The sequence below is a fragment of the Astyanax mexicanus genome, unplaced genomic scaffold (assembly GCF_023375975.1).
Source record: "Astyanax mexicanus isolate ESR-SI-001 unplaced genomic scaffold, AstMex3_surface scaffold_31, whole genome shotgun sequence".
Taxonomy (NCBI): Eukaryota; Metazoa; Chordata; class Actinopteri; order Characiformes; family Acestrorhamphidae; genus Astyanax; species Astyanax mexicanus.
In genome coordinates this window covers 7,135,308-7,153,615 of record NW_026040041.1, presented here as the reverse complement: position 1 = coordinate 7,153,615, position 18,308 = coordinate 7,135,308, and the positions used below count along the sequence as shown (strand labels likewise).

The 18,308-nt window shown below is 38.0% G+C and overlaps 1 protein-coding gene across 4 annotated transcripts in view; it reads left to right on the top strand.

The window, feature by feature from the left end:
• The window catches only part of LOC111188855 (NACHT, LRR and PYD domains-containing protein 12-like), an 859,751-nt gene that overhangs the window by 125,278 nt on the left and 716,165 nt on the right, over nt 1–18,308 (top strand). Inside the window, exon 1 of one of the 4 annotated variants that reach the window (XM_049472882.1) lies at nt 14,012–14,081. The exons of the other annotated variants lie outside the window; for them this stretch is intronic. The gene's annotated coding sequence lies outside the window, so the exon portion shown is untranslated. Of the gene's footprint in view, nt 1–14,011; nt 14,082–18,308 lie in introns of those variants that run through there. 4 annotated transcript variants of the gene reach the window in all.

The following is an 18,308-nucleotide window of genomic DNA, read 5'->3' as shown; positions in this document are numbered from 1 at the left end:
AGAAATTGTGGTGTTTTATTCTCAGTCTGGTAAAAATTTAAACAATGGACAGCTTGCACCTCAAGGTGGCGCTCAAGTTATTTATTTATTTATTTATTATTATTATTATTATTATTTTTGTTTTTATGTTCTAATGGGATTTTTTATTTGTCTTTTTCCTTATTTTAATTCTACAATATTTATTCAGGCCTTTTTTCTCTCTTTTTCTTACATTTTACAAAACAACAAAATACAAACACGGACATAGATAATAAAATACAACCAAAACTTTATTACAAGCTAAACAAACAGTTTATACTGACAACACATCTCATTCATCAACCAGCAAATTTAACTCCTTCATGTACTTTATGGTGGACACAGCTTTTTTTGTTGTTGTTGCTAAGGCAGTTAAGAGACTCCGTAAACATGTTAAATTAAACATGAGAGTTACATTAAAAAAGGGTTTTCCTTTAACATTTTTTTATTTGTGCAGATAGTGTTCCTTAAAGAGGATAATCAGATTCAAAGTAAAAAAAAGATATTAGAGACCTTACAGCTAAAAAAAAACATCTTTACATTTTATATCTACCCTGAAATTTGCTTTATTAGAAAAATATTTAGCTAGAGCTTTCTAAAAATATTCTGAATAAGAACATTCAAATAATAAATGTTCTAGTTTTTCTGGGTGTTTAGAGCAAAATTAATCAAATAAAAAATTCTGATCTATATCTACAAATTTAGCAAGATTATAATTACATGGGTAGATATTATCTAGGATTTTTAAATGTACTTCTCTGATTTTATTATAAATTTATATAAAAAAATTATATAAAGGGAGTGACCAAGCTTCCCTCCAAAAGATCTTTTAAAACAAGAATTCCAATATGATATCCCTCGTGGTCTAATTTTTATTTTGATATAGAATACTTCCCTAATATACAGTATTTATTAGAACACTTTTCACTTCTGAAGTTTCGACCATTAAAGCAAATAAAGCAAAGGTTTAAACTTGGAGACGGTGTAAAATTACATATGAGATTCCATCAGCATTAATAAACCTTTAGGAATAGCTTTAGCTACAACTATAAACTCTTTATATTTTATAAGAAAAGAAATATAAATATTTGTTAATAAAATTTTCATAAGAGAGTAAATGTTCAGATTCGTCCAACAAATCAGCAGCATAATAAATATCCCTCTCTTTCCAGCAGGGCAGAAATAAAAACTGGTGGCCTGAAGTTATGGGAAATTAGCAATCCTGTCAATCAAACGCTGCGGGGGTGGGGCTAATGGGTTCCGCCCCTTTAGAAGGTTCTGGAATTGGTAACTCACCCCAGAGCTCCACATTCAGACGCTGGTCCAGGTGAGGAGTAATATTTCACTATTTTTAAGTAGATATTTGCAGTGTTTAATACAGTACATGTACAGCGGGTCTTTTAATATAAATATTATCATGTTTTCTGTTCTGTAATAAAGATAATTAGCCTGCTAGCTAGCTATGTGTTATGCTACAGCAGAAGCTAACGTGCTAACGCCAGTGCTAGACCAGTCCTGTTCCACGGTAAAGATGAGGGTCGGTGTGGCTCGTCATGGGCGTGGTAGTGGGGGGAAAAGTGGACCTGACGACCCAGGGCCCAAGTAGGGAGAGGGGCCTCTTTCGCTCACTTTCCTTGTGTACTGGTGTAACGGTTGCATGTGCGTGCGTGAAGGAGGACCAGGAGACCGCTCTCTTGTCTTTCTCTCTCTTTACTCTTTATTGTCTCGCACTCTCTCTCTCTCTCTCGACCTCTGCACACATAGCAAGCAGCAATTTGATTTCAGCAGCTGCACATTTTCACATTCTCTGGCAGAGCACATGTTAGACTGTGCCAGAGTGAGGGAAGAGGGCGGGACCAAGCTACAGCTGCACACTAACAGGATGTTGCAAATGCAAAGCACAACTTCAAAATAGTGAACAGAAATGAACAATTATATAAAAAAAAGGATAATTACAAAACTATTTGCTGAATATTATTATAATTTTGGTTGAATTCACTATAATTATTAAGGCTATTTTTAAGGTCATTTTTAAACCTGTTACACCCACCCCCACTGAATTCTGCCAAAATTACATAACAAATATGAAAAACACATAGGTGCTATACATAACATTTAACCAACAGGATGTCCTAAACTGGACTGCCAACTTTGGAAAGTGTCCCATGTGGACGAAGTGGCAAGAGAGCAGCGCTAAACTCTAAAGCCAACCACTGGCTGTAAGATGCCTTTTACACCCCACATTACCCATTCAATATGCACCATAATGCCTGTCACATCCAAACAAATTACTGTTAAAATAAAACAATAACAAAAGCAAATTGGTTTACAATGTATCGAAACTGAACAGTGTTAACCTACATCTTAATGTTTGAATGTCTGAAAAATTGACCTACAAACGGTCCGAACATTATCTTTAGCATTGCTAACAGCGTCTTGCCTAGACATAGTGTATATCAATCTGTTTACTGGTCTAACAATGCGACCAAAACGAGATCTGACATCTGTGTGTGTAGTTGTGTTCTCAGTCTGAGTGTTGGGTGCATCTGGGTGTGTATTGAGGGATATATTGGGCTGTTCATTCTCAGGATGAGGAGACTTCTGATCAGGATGTACAGAATTGACACTCTCAGTGAGATTTACAGGTTCTTGACCATCTTGGATGTCTTCAGCCTCATCTCCACTCTTACTTGTACTGGTCTCATTCTCAAGAAGTAGTGACACACTTCTAGCATGGCTAAGGTTTCTTACAGGAGATTCATTCAAGTCCTTGATCCATTCCAAAGTCCTGTTTTCAGAGTTGAAATGGTTTGGATCATTTGTGCGCACAGAGTTAGTATCTGAACTGCCAATTGCAGATGGGCATGTCTTTGTTCCTCTGTCAGAGTCATAAACAGGTTCCTGTGATCCACCAAAGCTCAAAGATGCACAGTCACTTTGTCTGTCGTCAGATGAAAGTTGCTCAGTGTTTTGGTCAGGAGCAGGAAAATCATGGCCTGTTTGCATATGAATGTCCATAGGCTCATCTGAGCTGACACTGGACATAGTTGTGACTGAGTCAGGCAACAGACTGTCTTCCACTACTGGAAGGAAGTTTGCTAGCATCAAGAGGTTGCGATGCACAACTTTCTCTTGCCCATTGGCTGTATTTCGAATCCTGAAAGTGTGAGTTTGAGGGTTTTTATCCACCACTGTATACACTGTTGACTCCCAGCGATCTGCAGTTTTCCTCTTTCCTCTTTCTGTCTTATTAGCCAAGAGCACCCGGTCATTCACTTCAATAGAAGGCCCTTTCACTTTCCTGTTGTAGATCTCAGCATGGCGACTCTGCTCCTTTTCAGCATGCTTCTGGGCAATCAACATGGCCTCCTTGAGATCTTTGGACAGAGATGCCACATACTTGTTGTAATCTGCTACGCATGGATCATGTAGAACACTCTTAAACATGACATCTATGGGAAGACGAGGGAGCCTTCCAAACATCAAATAGAATGGAGCATACCCCGTCGTCTCATGAACCGTGCAATTGTACATGAAAGTAAGTGTCTGCAGTTGACTTGGCCAGTTGAGCTTTCTTTCTGGACTAAGAGCTCGGATCATGTTACCTAGTGTCCTGTTGAAACGCTCAACACTTCCGTTACCCATTGGGTGGTAAGGGGTGGTATGGGACTTCCTTATTCCAGAGATTCTGAGGAGTTCACTGATCAGCTGACTTTCAAAACTCGCCCCTTGATCTGAGTGTATCCTCTCTGGAAACCCATACACACAGAAGTACTTATCCCACAGGACTCTGGCAACTTGTTTAGCCGACTGATTTTTGCAGACAAATGCGTGAGCTAGCCTCGAAAAATGGTCAGTAACAACCAGCACGTCAATGGACTTATTGCTTGCATCTTCTGCTGACCAAAAATCGATGCACACAAGCTGTAGTGGTCTTGTAGATGTTATGTTCTCTAGACGTGCTCTGCCCTCTGGCTCAGCAGCTTTACTTACAATGCAGCGCTGACAATGACGCACATATTCTCTCACGTCTCGGTCCATGTGCACCCAGAAGAATCTTTGTCTTGCCAAACTAAGACTTCTAAACTGGCCTTGGTGGCCAACATGGTCATGGATACCTTTCAGAACTTCAGATTTGAGAGAATCTGGAACCACAAACTGGAAACGTTTAGTTCTAGAAAACTGATCTTTTGAGACCCTGTAGAGAATCCCATCAGTGACAATGAGTTTCTCCCAGTGCTTCAAGTATCTCAAGACAGATGCTGGCTCTCTCACTCTGTCACGTCTGGAAGGTCTGCGACGCCTCTCTACATACATCAGCACTCTCGACAGGATTTTGTCTTTCAGTTGTGCATCATGGAGCTCTTTTACTGAGTAAGCAGGTAAGGTGTCATGACCAGTGTTTATTATTTGAGGTAAGTGATGTAAAACTTCAACAGCACGAGACCTGACTCCAGTTTCCCATTCTTTCTGAGACTGTAAGATCGCAGCTACATCATCCTTCGCCAACGATTGAAGACAAACAGCTGGTGGGTGTGGACTCATTTCTCTGCCTGAAGGATCAGTTGACCATCTGAATGCATCTTGAACTGCAGCACTGGACACATTTTGAACATCATGGATAAGACTATGAAATGGCTCATTCAGTAGTCTATAACCCATATTTGATTTGACAAATGGTACTCGGCTAAGGGCATCAGCAACAATGTTCTGAGTACCAGGCACATACTTTATATCAAAATCAAACGATGCCAATTTGGCAACCCATCGCTGCTCACAGCAATCCAGCTTAGGTTTGGACATAATGTGAGTGAGTGGGTTGTTGTCAGTAAAGACTGTGAATTTATGTCCCTTGAGCCAGTGGCAAAATTTATCGCATATAGACCACTTTAATGCCAAAAACTCCAAACGGTGGGCTGGATAATTCTTTTGAGACCGAGACAGTGATTTACTAGCAAATGCGATGGGTCTTGCTCGAGTTCCACCATCCTGTATCTGTGAAAGGACTGCACCTATACCATCTTGTGATGCATCAGTCGACAGCAGAAAAGGACGAGTGAAATCAGGGTGTGCCAGGACTGCAGTGTTAACAAGAGATTCTTTCAGTCTATCGAAGGCCTGCTGGTGCTCAGGTGTCCAGTCAGTTGGGTTTAGTTTCCGATACTGAGATGCTTGTTTTGACTTACGTGTGCCTTTGTACTTTCTTTTCTGGCCAGACAGTAAATCAAACAGTGGCTTAGCGATAGCAGAGTAGTTGGGCACAAAATGTTGATAGTAATTGATCATACCAAGAAATTATCTGATACGTTTTTGGCATGGTGTCACACCATCCTCCTCCATGAGTTGGGCACTGGTCAGATTTGCAATGCTCTCAACCTTTCCTGGGTCAGTAGAGACACCATCTTCATTGATTACATGGCCAAGGAACTTGACAGAGTTCCTAAGAAAAAAACATTTCTTTGGAGCCAGTTTCAGGTTGTGACTGCGCAGTCTGACAAACACCATCTCCAGGCGTTCTAAGGCAATGGTCTCATTTGGTGCAAAGACAAGTAAATCGTCAAGGTAGCAAAGTAAGCTCAGGAAATTTTGGTCTCCAAAAATGCCCATCATCATGCGCATAAAGCTGGCAGGACTGTTACATAGGCCTTGAGGGAGCCTGTTGTACTCATATAGCCCCATAGGTGTCGTAAAGGCTGAGTACCTCTTGTCCTCTTCATGAAGTGGCATATTGTAAAATCCTGAGGTAAGGTCCATCGTGCTAAAAAGACAATTGCCACCAAGTGCAGCCAAACAGTCTGCTTGATGAGGGAGAGGATGTGCATCCTTCAGAGTTCTTTTGTTAAGCCACCGGAAGTCTGTGCACACACGTAAGTCTCCGTTCTTCTTCCAAACTAGTACTAAAGGAGATGCATATTCGCTGCTTGACTTTCGAATAATGTCTCGCTCTTCCATCTCGTTTAGAACTTGCCTCAACTTTTGGTATTGGCTTGGGGGCACTCTTCTGAATGGTAGACGAAATGGCTTTTGGTCAGAGAGGTGTATTCTGTGCACAAATCCCTTTGCTTCCCCACAGTCAAGGTGGTGGCGGGAGAAAACATCCTCGTAGCGCACAATAAGGTCGACCAGCTGAGATTTACACTTCTCAGAGACATCACACAATTTCAAATCCAGTCCACTCAGTCCAATTTGCTGAAGTCGCTTGTCAGCATCTTCTGGAACCTGCAATCTACTTGCTACAGAAACATCTGAGGCAATCATCTGAGAACAGCATGAAAGAGGAGTAGGTTGAACTGGACAATCATCATCCATGTCTTCCAATGCGACACAAGAGAATACGTCAGCAAGCTTTGCATTACGTTTGATTGTCACTGGATGGTCAGACATGTTAATGAGTTTGAGTGGGACCCATCTGTCTCCCCAAAGAGGTGTGACAATTCGTGACACCAGTATGTTTCTGGGAGCTGAGCGGGACGAGGTAGGCTCTGTCATCACAGTGCTGCCAGCAGAAACAAGAGAGGTTTTTGGCAATTTACCCCAAACCAGATACTCCTTGCCAGGATCAAGACACACAGCAGAATTGGACTTGACTGTGCCAATTTTGTCTGGGATTTTATCGCCTCTCCAGCGACATAGACCAGCTAACATTGACAGGAACTGCTCAGATTCTGAGTCTAGATTAGAGCATGGAGATGATACTGCTGTCCAGTAACTACCACACTTCTTTGACTCACGAAGCATGTGTTTAATGACGTTAGTACCTAAAATCATGTCATCATGTTGACCTGGAACAACCAGGATTGGAACAATCATTTCACAGCCATACACTTCTATTTGGAGGTCATAAGCTGACTTGGGCTTGACTTGATTACCACCACAGCCTACCAGAATAACATCTGCATCATGCTGTTTTTTTACATCAAGTAGACCAGCCTTGATGAGCTGGAACTCCGCAGTCTCACTTATAGTGCAGGCCATGGAGCCACTGTCTAGCATTGCTCCCAAGGTGAGTTTTCTTCCAACAATAACTGGTGTGTAAAACAGGCTGTCACTCCTACCTATTACTTGTGTGTTCTGGAAGATAACTTTGTGTGTGTTGCATGATGCTTTAGCAGTCTCAAATAGAACATCAGCACTGAGCTCTCTTTCATGGGAGTTTTCAGAAACACCTGTATGGCCTCCCGCCACATACAGGTTGGCTAGTTTCCCGCCTGTGGATTTTGCTGAGGTGTACATCTTTTGCTGCATTCGTTGTGAGAGTGGCCAGGAGTTAAGCATTCAAAGCACAATCTCTCTCTGAGACAGTGAGTCTTGGTAGTGTGTGTTTTTGATTCGCAGACTCTACATGCTTTTTCAGCAGAGCTAGGATAAAATTTTCTCTCAGTTCTTGGTGCAGGGTTATTTCTCTGCTGTACTTTTTCCAGCACCAGCTCTAACATACCCATCATTCGGTTCAACATCCTCTCCTCAGGCTGTTGCACATTTTGGATCAGTGAGTGGGCTTGCTGGGAATACGAAGAATGACAGTGTGTCTGTGCAGAAGTGGAAGATGGGCACAGTGGTGCAGAATGCAGGTAGGGTGAGACAGAGGATGCGCATGGTGAGGCAGATGTCTGATACTGTGTGGCAGAAGGCAGACTTGGAACATGGTGCTGATCAACACTGGGTGGACTGAGCATCTGAACATACGAAGGCTCCTCTTGAAGCGCTGTGGCCTGACTTTTAAGTTGATGGAACCTATCATGGGTTGTAGTTGCTCTTTGCTCTCGTTGGTACTCATCTATTCTTAGCTGGATGTCTTTTGCATTCCAGTCACTGATGGGCTTGCATTTAAAGATTGAGGATAGCTCAGGATCCGGACAATGTTTAACAAACATTCGGGCCACTTCCTCACTGAGATTCTCCATTTTCCTACCTTGTCTGCATAGGCCTTCATCAGCCAGATCAGCTGCTTTATTTATTCTGAACCAGTAATCAACTGGATTCTCTCTTGGTTTGGGCAGTGTTGAGTAGAAATCTGCTAGAGGCAGACATGATGGAGCATCACTGAAATATTTGAGAAGGACAGTGTAAATTAGCTCTGGGTTTTGCTGTACATCAAGAGACTCATCACTCCGCAAGCCAATTTTTACGACATCCTTGGCTTTGCCTGCCAACCTGCTCATTATCTCTTCAGCTTGATCAGACACTGGACACTTCCGTTTCCTCAGATAAGCTCTTGTCATGTCAATCCATTCACGTACTGAATATTTATCAGAGCCATCCCCTCTAAATATGACCGGTTCTCTCTCTGATACGACGTGTACTGAGAGTTGGGGTGTTCCATGTCTCGTACTATCTGTGTCAGCAAGTGTGTCAGTGTCTATATTCTTTTGTGAAGTGTTGTGCTGTGTACTGCTAATGTTGACCATACCAGCTGACATTAACTTGGATACAATGGATTCGCCTATCTGAGCACCTAGCTGACCCACCATGTCTGTAAGATGATGCAATGCAGAGTCTGTGATATCACTGCTGGGTGTGGAAGCATGTGGACCCTCCCTCAAAAACTGTCCTACAGGAGAACAACCAGTTGCCTGACCTCGGCCAACACTCCTAGCACTAACAGTCTTTGACTGGGTAAATCCCACCCCACCACTGTGAAATGTATTAGAAACTACACCACTGTCATCTAATCCAGAAAACAATGCACCTCTACCTCTTGGAACAAAAGGGCTGAATTCGTCACTTTGCAGCTCTAATGAGGGTTTTTGGGCCATATTTAAAAAAAGTGTTAAAAAAAGAGTTCCTTAAAATGTACAAAAAAAAGAGTAATAATAATGAAAGAGAAAAAAAAAAAAGTAGGCGTATACTACTTAGTATATTGTACTCACAAGTTTGTGAAAGAGAAAAAAAAAAATAGAAATATTTTTTTGAATAAGAGTAAATGTACAATGCTGTAAATATCAGTCACAAACAGTCCCTTGAAAGACACAATCTGACCCGATTAGATGAATATCTTTGGTCTCCACCTCTCCTACTGCAACCACACGGTGATCTGCATCAGGCTGATCTTGAGATCCAAGGCGTCATGGCACCAGTGTAACGGTTGCATGTGCGTGCGTGAAGGAGGACCAGGAGACCGCTCTCTTGTCTTTCTCTCTCTTTACTCTTTATTGTCTCGCACTCTCTCTCTCTCTCTCTCGACCTCTGCACACATAGCAAGCAGCAATTTGATTTCAGCAGCTGCACATTTTCACATTCTCTGGCAGAGCACATGTTAGACTGTGCCAGAGTGAGGGAAGAGGGCGGGACCAAGCTACAGCTGCACACTAACAGGATGTTGCAAATGCAAAGCACAACTTCAAAATAGTGAACAGAAATGAACAATTATATAAAAAAAAGGATAATTACAAAACTATTTGCTGAATATTATTATAATTTTGGTTGAATTCACTATAATTATTAAGGCTATTTTTAAGGTCATTTTTAAACCTGTTACACTGGCATGGATAGGGGCCCACTGACATTGAGAGTGTACAGGGCCCAAAATTTGCTGCTACGCACCTGGGGCTCGTCATTAACTTTAACGATAATTAGATTAAAATAGTTCTGTCTCGGCTGAATAAAACCCAGTAAAAATGTAATAATGTGTTTCTTAATTCAGCTGTATGTACCAATAAACACTAAGCTAGGTAGGTTAGCTAACTATCCAAACGGTTTCTGAAGTGAGCTGTTTTTATGTTTTCCCCACATTTAGAATATTTAACGTTACTAATAACTTCTTACAAACTCCAGATAAATATTCTGGAATAAAACACTGTAGTGAATATTAGCAGTATGTTGTGTATTTAGCTCTTTATGTAATGTCTAGGTTAGAGTGTATAATACGCAGCTCCTGCCGCTGCAGTTTCTTCATACCTTGGATTTTTGCGTGTTGAGAAAATTAGCCGTTAGCTATATTGAGGTACATTTGTTAGCTATATTTAACTTATAGTCCTGTGTGTTAATAGTCTGAGGCTTGATTTAGAAACTGTCAGTAGCATATTTTACTGTGAAATTAAATACTATAACTAACGATTGTTTTACGGTTGTAGAAAGTAGTTAATTTACACAGATAGTTAATTTAACTAGAATTTTAGCTCTCAATTATCACAAACTCTTAAACTGTGTTTAGAAGATGTTGGTAGGAAAGGACAGAATGTCAGTCAGACATGCTAATACTTAGTTAATTTGCTTTGGCCGTCTTCTTTTATAATAAATGTGTTACAGAAGTTTGCCTGTGCACCACATCATCATACTGGCAGTGGTGAAATAATACAGACAAATTGAAAACAGAATATTTTTTAATAATTTATCTTCAGTTTTCTGGTTGTTAGTTCCTATACTTACAGTATTTAGTGACTGAGAATTTAAACTCTTTAAAAGAATATGGTTCTGTAAAAAAATCTAATTTACACAATTTTCTTCTTACCCCACATGTACTCTAGTTTTATAAAACAAATTACAGCCATAAATACTCCATATACTATCCAAGATCAGTCCTCTGAAGCCATGCTGTTTAAAATGACTTCCCCTAGCCCAGGGGTCACTAATAGGTGGACCGCAGTCCAGGTCCGGACCCAGACCGATAAACTACTGAGAAGGATTTAATTCTGACTGTGTTCATTTAAAGCGACGGAACGTTTATTGTCTTTATGGTTTACGTGCTTTACAACGCAGTAAGCTTTACCAAGACAAGAGTGCAAAATATTCCACTTTATCCACCTGATCAGAAACTCCTCAGCAAGAAAAAAACTCCCGAGCTCGCAGGTGCGCTCTCTCTTTACTCCCAAAACCACCCTGTCAACTCCCCCCATCAGTTTTACCCACAACATAATAAAGTCTGTTACAGTAATAATATTAAATAAAATAAAACTCCTTATAGGTTTAACAGTGTCAGGGAAGCTGAATAAAATATAATTATTAATTATTTTAAAGGGCCCTTTAAAAAAAGTGTAGCACCATGTTGCCCTCGTGCTAAATGTGACATTATGCCTCAGTAAACCTTCATTAGTTTACATTACGTTAGATAACTCTGTGGAAAATGAGCAAAAGAAGCCAAATATTATATCAATGCAAAGGAGATCACTTTTGTATTTCCCCTGGATCTAGCAATGTATGGAGGACAAAAACTGACCAAAAAATAAATGAATGCAGAAATAAATATATTAGAAAATAAATGAATGCAGAAATAAATACATCAGGAAAATAAATGAATGCAGAAATAAATATATTTGGAAATGAGTGCAGAAAAATATACATCGGAAAATAAATAAATGCAGAAATAAATAAATTGGGAAATAAATGAATGCAGAAATAAATACGTAGGGAAATAAATAAATGCATAAATAAATACTTATGTAAATAAATAAATAAATGAATCAAAAGAAAAATTAAACAATGTTAATAAAGAAACCCATAAATAACAAATTATTATTACATTTATTTTTATGTATATGTATTTATTTTTATATTAATTATAATTATTCTTTATCGTTTTTTATTTATAGTTTTATTACTTTTATTGAGTGATTTATTTACGTTTTTATTTATTAATTTATTTTTTATTTTGGCAGTTTTGGTCCTCCATAGCAATGAATTTTATACAGTAATAAAACACAGTAAAAAAGAAGGTCTACTTTATATCTTGTCTGTTAATCAGACAGTGGTTGTTGAGCGTTGCTGCGTGATGCTGTGATTTGCACTTTGTAAATGAGGACTTTGTGGAGGACAGGGTGCTGGTAGTTGGGTGGAGTAATAAGCTGAAGTTGGAGGACGCCCCTCCATGTTCGGTTCTTCTTCTTATGCGTTTGGGTGAACTGACTGTCCGACCCAGAGTACTATAACAGAAGAGTCCGTGCGCCGCGAGGAAAGAGCCCAACAGCGCCACCTATCAGAGCAGAGAGAGGAGTGACGAGCAATGTGGAGAAAAACCACATAACCAGACTAACCAGCACTGTCCTAAACTCACTTCTATCAGAACAGAGCTCCTTTTACGGGTTTTACATTTTATAGATTAAAAAAGAGTTTTAAAAAGTTAGTTTGGACAGTAAGAACAGCTGAAAACTCCACAACTGTGATCAAGTGTAGGATTGTGATGTTTGAGTGCAGCTAGCCAACGCTGAGGAACTGCTTTAATTATAACAGATACATTTATGTTAAAGTTTGTGTTAATCTTGATATAATAGGAATCTTTCTGTTCAGTTGGAATCTAATTGTGTATTAATGTTTTAATGAAACATCTATAAACATGTTTTGAGTGCATGTGTTTGGTAAAGTCACGAGTGACTCAGACTTATTCTGTTTTATATTTTTAGATAATGGCTTTTATAAGAGCAGTATGGGGTGAAAATGGTGTTCAAATGGAGGGTTTTCTCTCCAGTCGATGGATTGAACATGAAAAGAAGGAAGTAAGATGGTCTAGAAGGGGGCAGTTTTCTGCATTTAACTAAAAAATAAAAAGTCAGAGCCTGAAAGAGATGGGTTCAGCTTTCAACTTGTAAAACAGAAGATGAATCAGGTAAATATTAATAATATAATCATAATAGTATATGTATTGTAATGTTATGTGCAGTCAGTTATTATTTTATTATTTTTAATAGTAGATGTAGAGCAGGAATGTCATGATTATGACTAAACTACTGGCCAGTCAGACAGTGAAACTGAGGAGCTTCTAGGAAAGAGAAAAAAGAAAGTAAAGATTTTTGAGGATTTTATTTAAGGTACCGCCCTCTCTCTCACACGAGCTCATTTTACAGTTTCTTTATAAGGATGTGTGTTACTGTATTTTATAACCCATGGAAGATTCATCAGCTCCAGGTCAGCAGTGTTAGAGCAGAGGAAACTGAAGAACACACATTTCAGCTCTTAGAGTGGGAGATGTGAGGAACTCAGAGCAGATATGATCCATATATGCAGAAATATGTTTATATTAAACATCAACCATCAGAGAGACTCAACAAAGCTGTTCTTACAGTTTTTAAAGAGACAAAATTCTCTGATATTTTTAGTTACACTTTTTAGCTTTTTAAAGATTATAATTAAAAGTTAAATAATTTGTATTACAATAATATATGTCAGGTATGTGTATAAATGTATTCATGTATATATGTTTTTTGTTGTTTATTAATTAATATTTTAATGCACGGAATGGATTGTTTCTATTTTCTTTTAACTCCTGTCTTTATATAATTTAAGATGTGCTGAAAATAATACAATCACTGTAGGTTTAAGAAATTAACATACAGTATTGTGCAAATGTTTTAGGCACCTGTGGGAATTTCAGTAAAGAAAAAGCTTCTTATCTGTGCAGTAAGTGTTTAATAGCTCAGTAAAACACATTACAGCATTACAATAAATACAAACAGCAGTTTTACAAAGAGCAGAGCAGCTTTTACAGCCCTGTTTTCCTTAAAACATCTCCTAATCTCTCCTCCTCATCTGAGTTTAATAGAGTTTTATTTCTAGTTCTCATCATGTTAATCAACACCTGGTTTGGTGAATTGGTAAATGTGGTAAATCAGGTGAGCTGCTGACGGAACTGAACATAATAAACACATGCTGGCTGAGGAGCATCCAGGAGAAATCTAGAATCTCTACACTTTGTTCTTCAGCTCGGCTCACAGGATATAAAACATACTTATAGTTAAAAATGAGAAATTCCTTGTTACTTTTTACTGTATTTATGTTTATTTCCATCTGTTCATATATCATATGTGGTGCTTTTTTCAGGTAAAAACACTCATTTTATTGAGATAAATAGATTAGTGTAATTTGCTTTGGTGCCTAAAACTTTTGCACAGTACTGTATATATTTTAAAAAGTTATAGTGTAATTCCTCCATTCATCCACAGTTAAACACTGTGTTCTGATTGGTCAAGAAACACATCACTCCTCTCTCTTCAACCTATAAAAAGCCTTTCAGCACTTCCTCCTAGTGAGGAACTGATCCAGTTTAAACCGGTTTAAAGTGAAGGTGAAATCTTCAGCAGCTTCTGTTTAGATGAGAAAAGAAGGTGAAGAGCGTTTGGATAAAAAGCACAGAGGTAAAAACTGAAGCTTTAATACTAGAATTTACTGTCTGATCTGATATTAAAGAGTTTTAGACACAAAGAGAACAGAAATACATAGAAATATTTCAGATAACAACTTTAAGATGAAGGAAATACATGGTCCTAACTGTGTGTGTGTGTGTGTGTGTGTGTGTGTGTGTGTGTTTACAGGATTAGATGTAATCTGAAGGAGGAAGATGAGCTCCAAAATGAGCGTCTCTGGGGAGCAGCACACACAGGAAGCTGAGAGGTGAGAGAATAATGTGATTTTTTTGGTGTAAAATAAGTTTGTTCTCATGCTGTGTTCATGTGCTAGTTGAAAGATCGTACATCACAGGAACTTATTCTGTATTTCTGTTCCACCTTAAAAAGTCTCAATACCAGTAGATTATTCAACCAATTGAACCTTGAGTGCACTATTGCAAAATTTAACACAGTTCTATTACAGTTATATTACAATTGTCTATGGAGTACCACAGGGTCTTGTCTTAGGGCTTAAAAATAATGTTAATTATTGCAATTATAACAGGAAATAACTAAATTGTGGTCATGTATAAGCAACAGAAGTGTACAATGTTTCTTGTCCTAGTATTTGACCTTTTCTTTGATTGTCATCCACTTCTACCTACAGAGTAATGAATGTAAATACTTTTGGCACCTTTGTTCCTCTTCCTTATCCTGACCCAACTCTTCCTCTCTCCCTTGTCGTGGTTTAACTACACCTTTTCCTGGAGTAACTATTACTTTCCCTCCATCCAGAGATATTTTCTTCTCTCTCTCTCTCTCTCTCTCTCTCTCTCTCTCTCTCTCTCTCTCTCTCTCTCTCTCTCTCTATGAGCTCCAATAGCTACACTGGCCACACTCAGTCCAAAACAAAAATACCCTTTTTTATGTGTCCATGTCACTGACAGCATAATGTCTAATGATAAAATCCAGTTCCAGCTCTGATTGGCTGATCATAGTCTTTTATTTATTATTAATAATGTGTAAATTCAAATTTGTGTATTAGTTATAATAGATTTACACATGCTATTGTTGTAAAAACAGCAGTTATATACTGTATTTAAGGTTTGTAACATGAGATATTTAATTTTAGCATGCTGTATTAAAGCAATTGTAAATAAGATAAGAAAAATCCAGAACTGTGTTAGTGGATAATTTAGTTTGTTAATAAAATGTAAGCATGTATAAAACATGCTAATTGAATACATATTGTGTGATCGCTACATGAACTGTATGAACAGTTTAGTCCACAACAGACAGATGTTGAGTTAAGCGTATTTAGAGTTTTGAAAGTGTGAATACAGATCAGATAAAAGCATGTTAGTGATTGTAAAAAACTGTAAATAGACCAGAGCTCATGTGGAGCAGATGATGAATGATGAGATAAGAGGAAGCTCTCTGCCTCCCTCTGGTGGTGGAAACCAGTCTAGCAGCAGGTCTGGATTCAGGCTGAGTGGTGGCTCTCTGCCTCCCTCCTGTGGGGGGATGCCAGCTCTCCCTCACAGCTACTGTCTGTAATGATCATGTTTGCAGTGTAAAGAGAGACTTTTAGCATTAATGCTGCCTGTTTATTTCATCTATTAATAAAGTGCAGTGTTTAGTTTATTTTACTGTTGTTTCTATGTGTTGATTTTCTAGTGCAGTCTATTGGCTGATCAGCTGCTGGAAGCTCATCATTAATCTATTAAATTAATCTAGCTCTTAGTTACTCTTACAAAAGAATTACTATGGTTTTACTATGATTTTATATAGTAACTGTAGTTATTGCATATATAACCATAACATTACTCTGAACTACTGTGCTTCCTTATGATCACTATGTTTAATTAATGATGCTGCCATAGTTTTACTATTGTAGTTTATAGTTATAGACATAGTTATGTGGTATCTGTGATTCTACCATTAAAATACTGAGACACATAATGCTAATTATTACACTGGCTGTTCAGCTGTTCTATAGTATAGTATAGTTATTATACAGTTATTACACAGTTATTACACAGTTTTTATACAGTTATTACACACTTCTTAATGAATAGCTCTTTAACTACCAGGATGATTTATGGTGAATATATTATTAACATGTTGAAATGTGACACTGCGGTGCAGTTGTTATTCACCTAATGAAATAATTATAATAATTACAGTGGATTGCAAAAGTATAATTTTTTTGTCACATTTTATCACCTCACAACCACAAACTTAAATGTATTTTATTGAGATTGTTAAGTCATAGACCAACACAAAGTAGCACATAATGACTTGCAAAAGTGACGTGAAAAAATATCCAGACCCCTTTACTCTGAAACCCCTAAATAAAATCGGATGCAATCAATTGCCTACACAAGTCACTTAATGAGTTAATAAAGTTAATCCAGCTGTGTGTAATTTAGTAAATACAGCTGTTCTGTGAAGGCCTCAGTGGTTTGTTAGAGAACACTAGTGAACAAACATCATCATGAAGACCAAGGAACTCACCAGACAGGTCAGAGATAAAGTGGTTGAGAAGAAGTTTAAAGCAGGGTTAGGTTATAAAAATCCCAATGAGCACTGTTCCATCAATCCATCATCCAAAAATGAGTGAAAAAGTATTTTACAACTGTTTCTACAAACCTACCAAGACATGGCTGTGATTCGAGTGAAAGGTAGATTTACTAAGTACTGATATAGGGGGCTGAATACTTTTGCATGTCACACTTTTTAGATTTTTATTTGATCGAAATGTTTAAATCCATGTATCCTTTTCGTTCCACTTCACAATTATGGGCTAGTTTGTGTTGATTTATCACTTAAAATCTCAACTAAACATGTTTAAGTTTGTGGTTGTAAGGTAACAAAATGTGCAAACGTTCAAGGGGGTTGAATACTTTTGCAAGCACAGCTACTATCTAAATATAATATTTTTTATACACTCTTTAGTTCTAAAGTCCTTTAACTCACAATTTGATACATTAAATCACAGATAATGCACTGATGTGTTTCAGTACATTATACAGATATATTCTATATAAAGATGGATAAACTGGCCTATTTTAATTTTGACTGGCAGGAGTTCAACCAATGAGAAGCAGGCATGAGCTGGATCAGACTCTGACTCCAACCTGGACGTTTCTACAGTCAAACAAGAGCATTACAACAAGCTCAGATCAATAATCCTGGAATAATTAATGTTGTAGTGTTTAATATCCCATAACTCATCATGTACAGAGTGAATAATCACTACAGCTCAGTACTGAGGGGGGAGTTGTGGGTCTGAGGACATTTTTCAGCCCAAAAACACAAAAGATTCTCTAACAGGATAAAATTCCTTAAATCATTTGGGGAGATAGTTCAACATGTTGGAAGGGAGAACAGAACTGCAGTTAGATTAAATGTAGGATAAAACTAAACCATAGTACAGTTTAATGCAGGTCGTATCATAGAGCAGAACTTACACACCTAATCTGAAAGTGGAAGAAATGAGAACTTCAAACTTTCCTAATTTCTAGTTGAAGTTAAGGTGAAATAGTTTCTCAATATAGTTTTGTTGGACATTCAATTCAATTTTGACTCAATGTAAAAATATAGAAAAATAAAGGAAATTCTTACTTCAATTACATTACTGAAGCTGAGTTTCTCCTGATAATAAGTATATGTATCACTTATGGTTCAGTGTTTATTATGTAGTTTAAATATTACAAAATCTCAATCCCTGTTAGATGACCTCAGTATGGTCTGAGAGGCTCCAGACTCCAGAAAGTAAAAGAGAGAATCTCCTAAAACAGATAAAATGATGATAAAGTTCAGTAAGATGTTATTTAATCAGAACTGTGATGTATTATTATTTACTGAATACCAGAGTCAGAACATATTCTGCTGTTTGTGCTTCAAAACTTCAAGTAGTCTTTTCACCTCAGCAGACCGTGTCCAGCTTTCACTGAGAATCAGCTGCATAAATCTGTGTGTTCAGGTAGAGTCTCACCTGTTCAGGCAGGTAGGTGAAGGGAGTGTTCTGATTGGTCGAGAGAAACATCAGTCATTCTTCTTTAACCTGTAAAATAAATTCCTGTACTTCCTCCTCAGGTGAGGATCCGGATCAAACTGGTTTGAGTTGAAAGTGAAATCTTCAGCAGCTTCTGTTTAGATGAGAGAAGAAGGTGAAGAGCGTTTGGATAAAAAGCACAGAGGTAAAAACTGAAGCTTTAATACTAGAATTTACTGTCTGACTAAAAGTGTTTT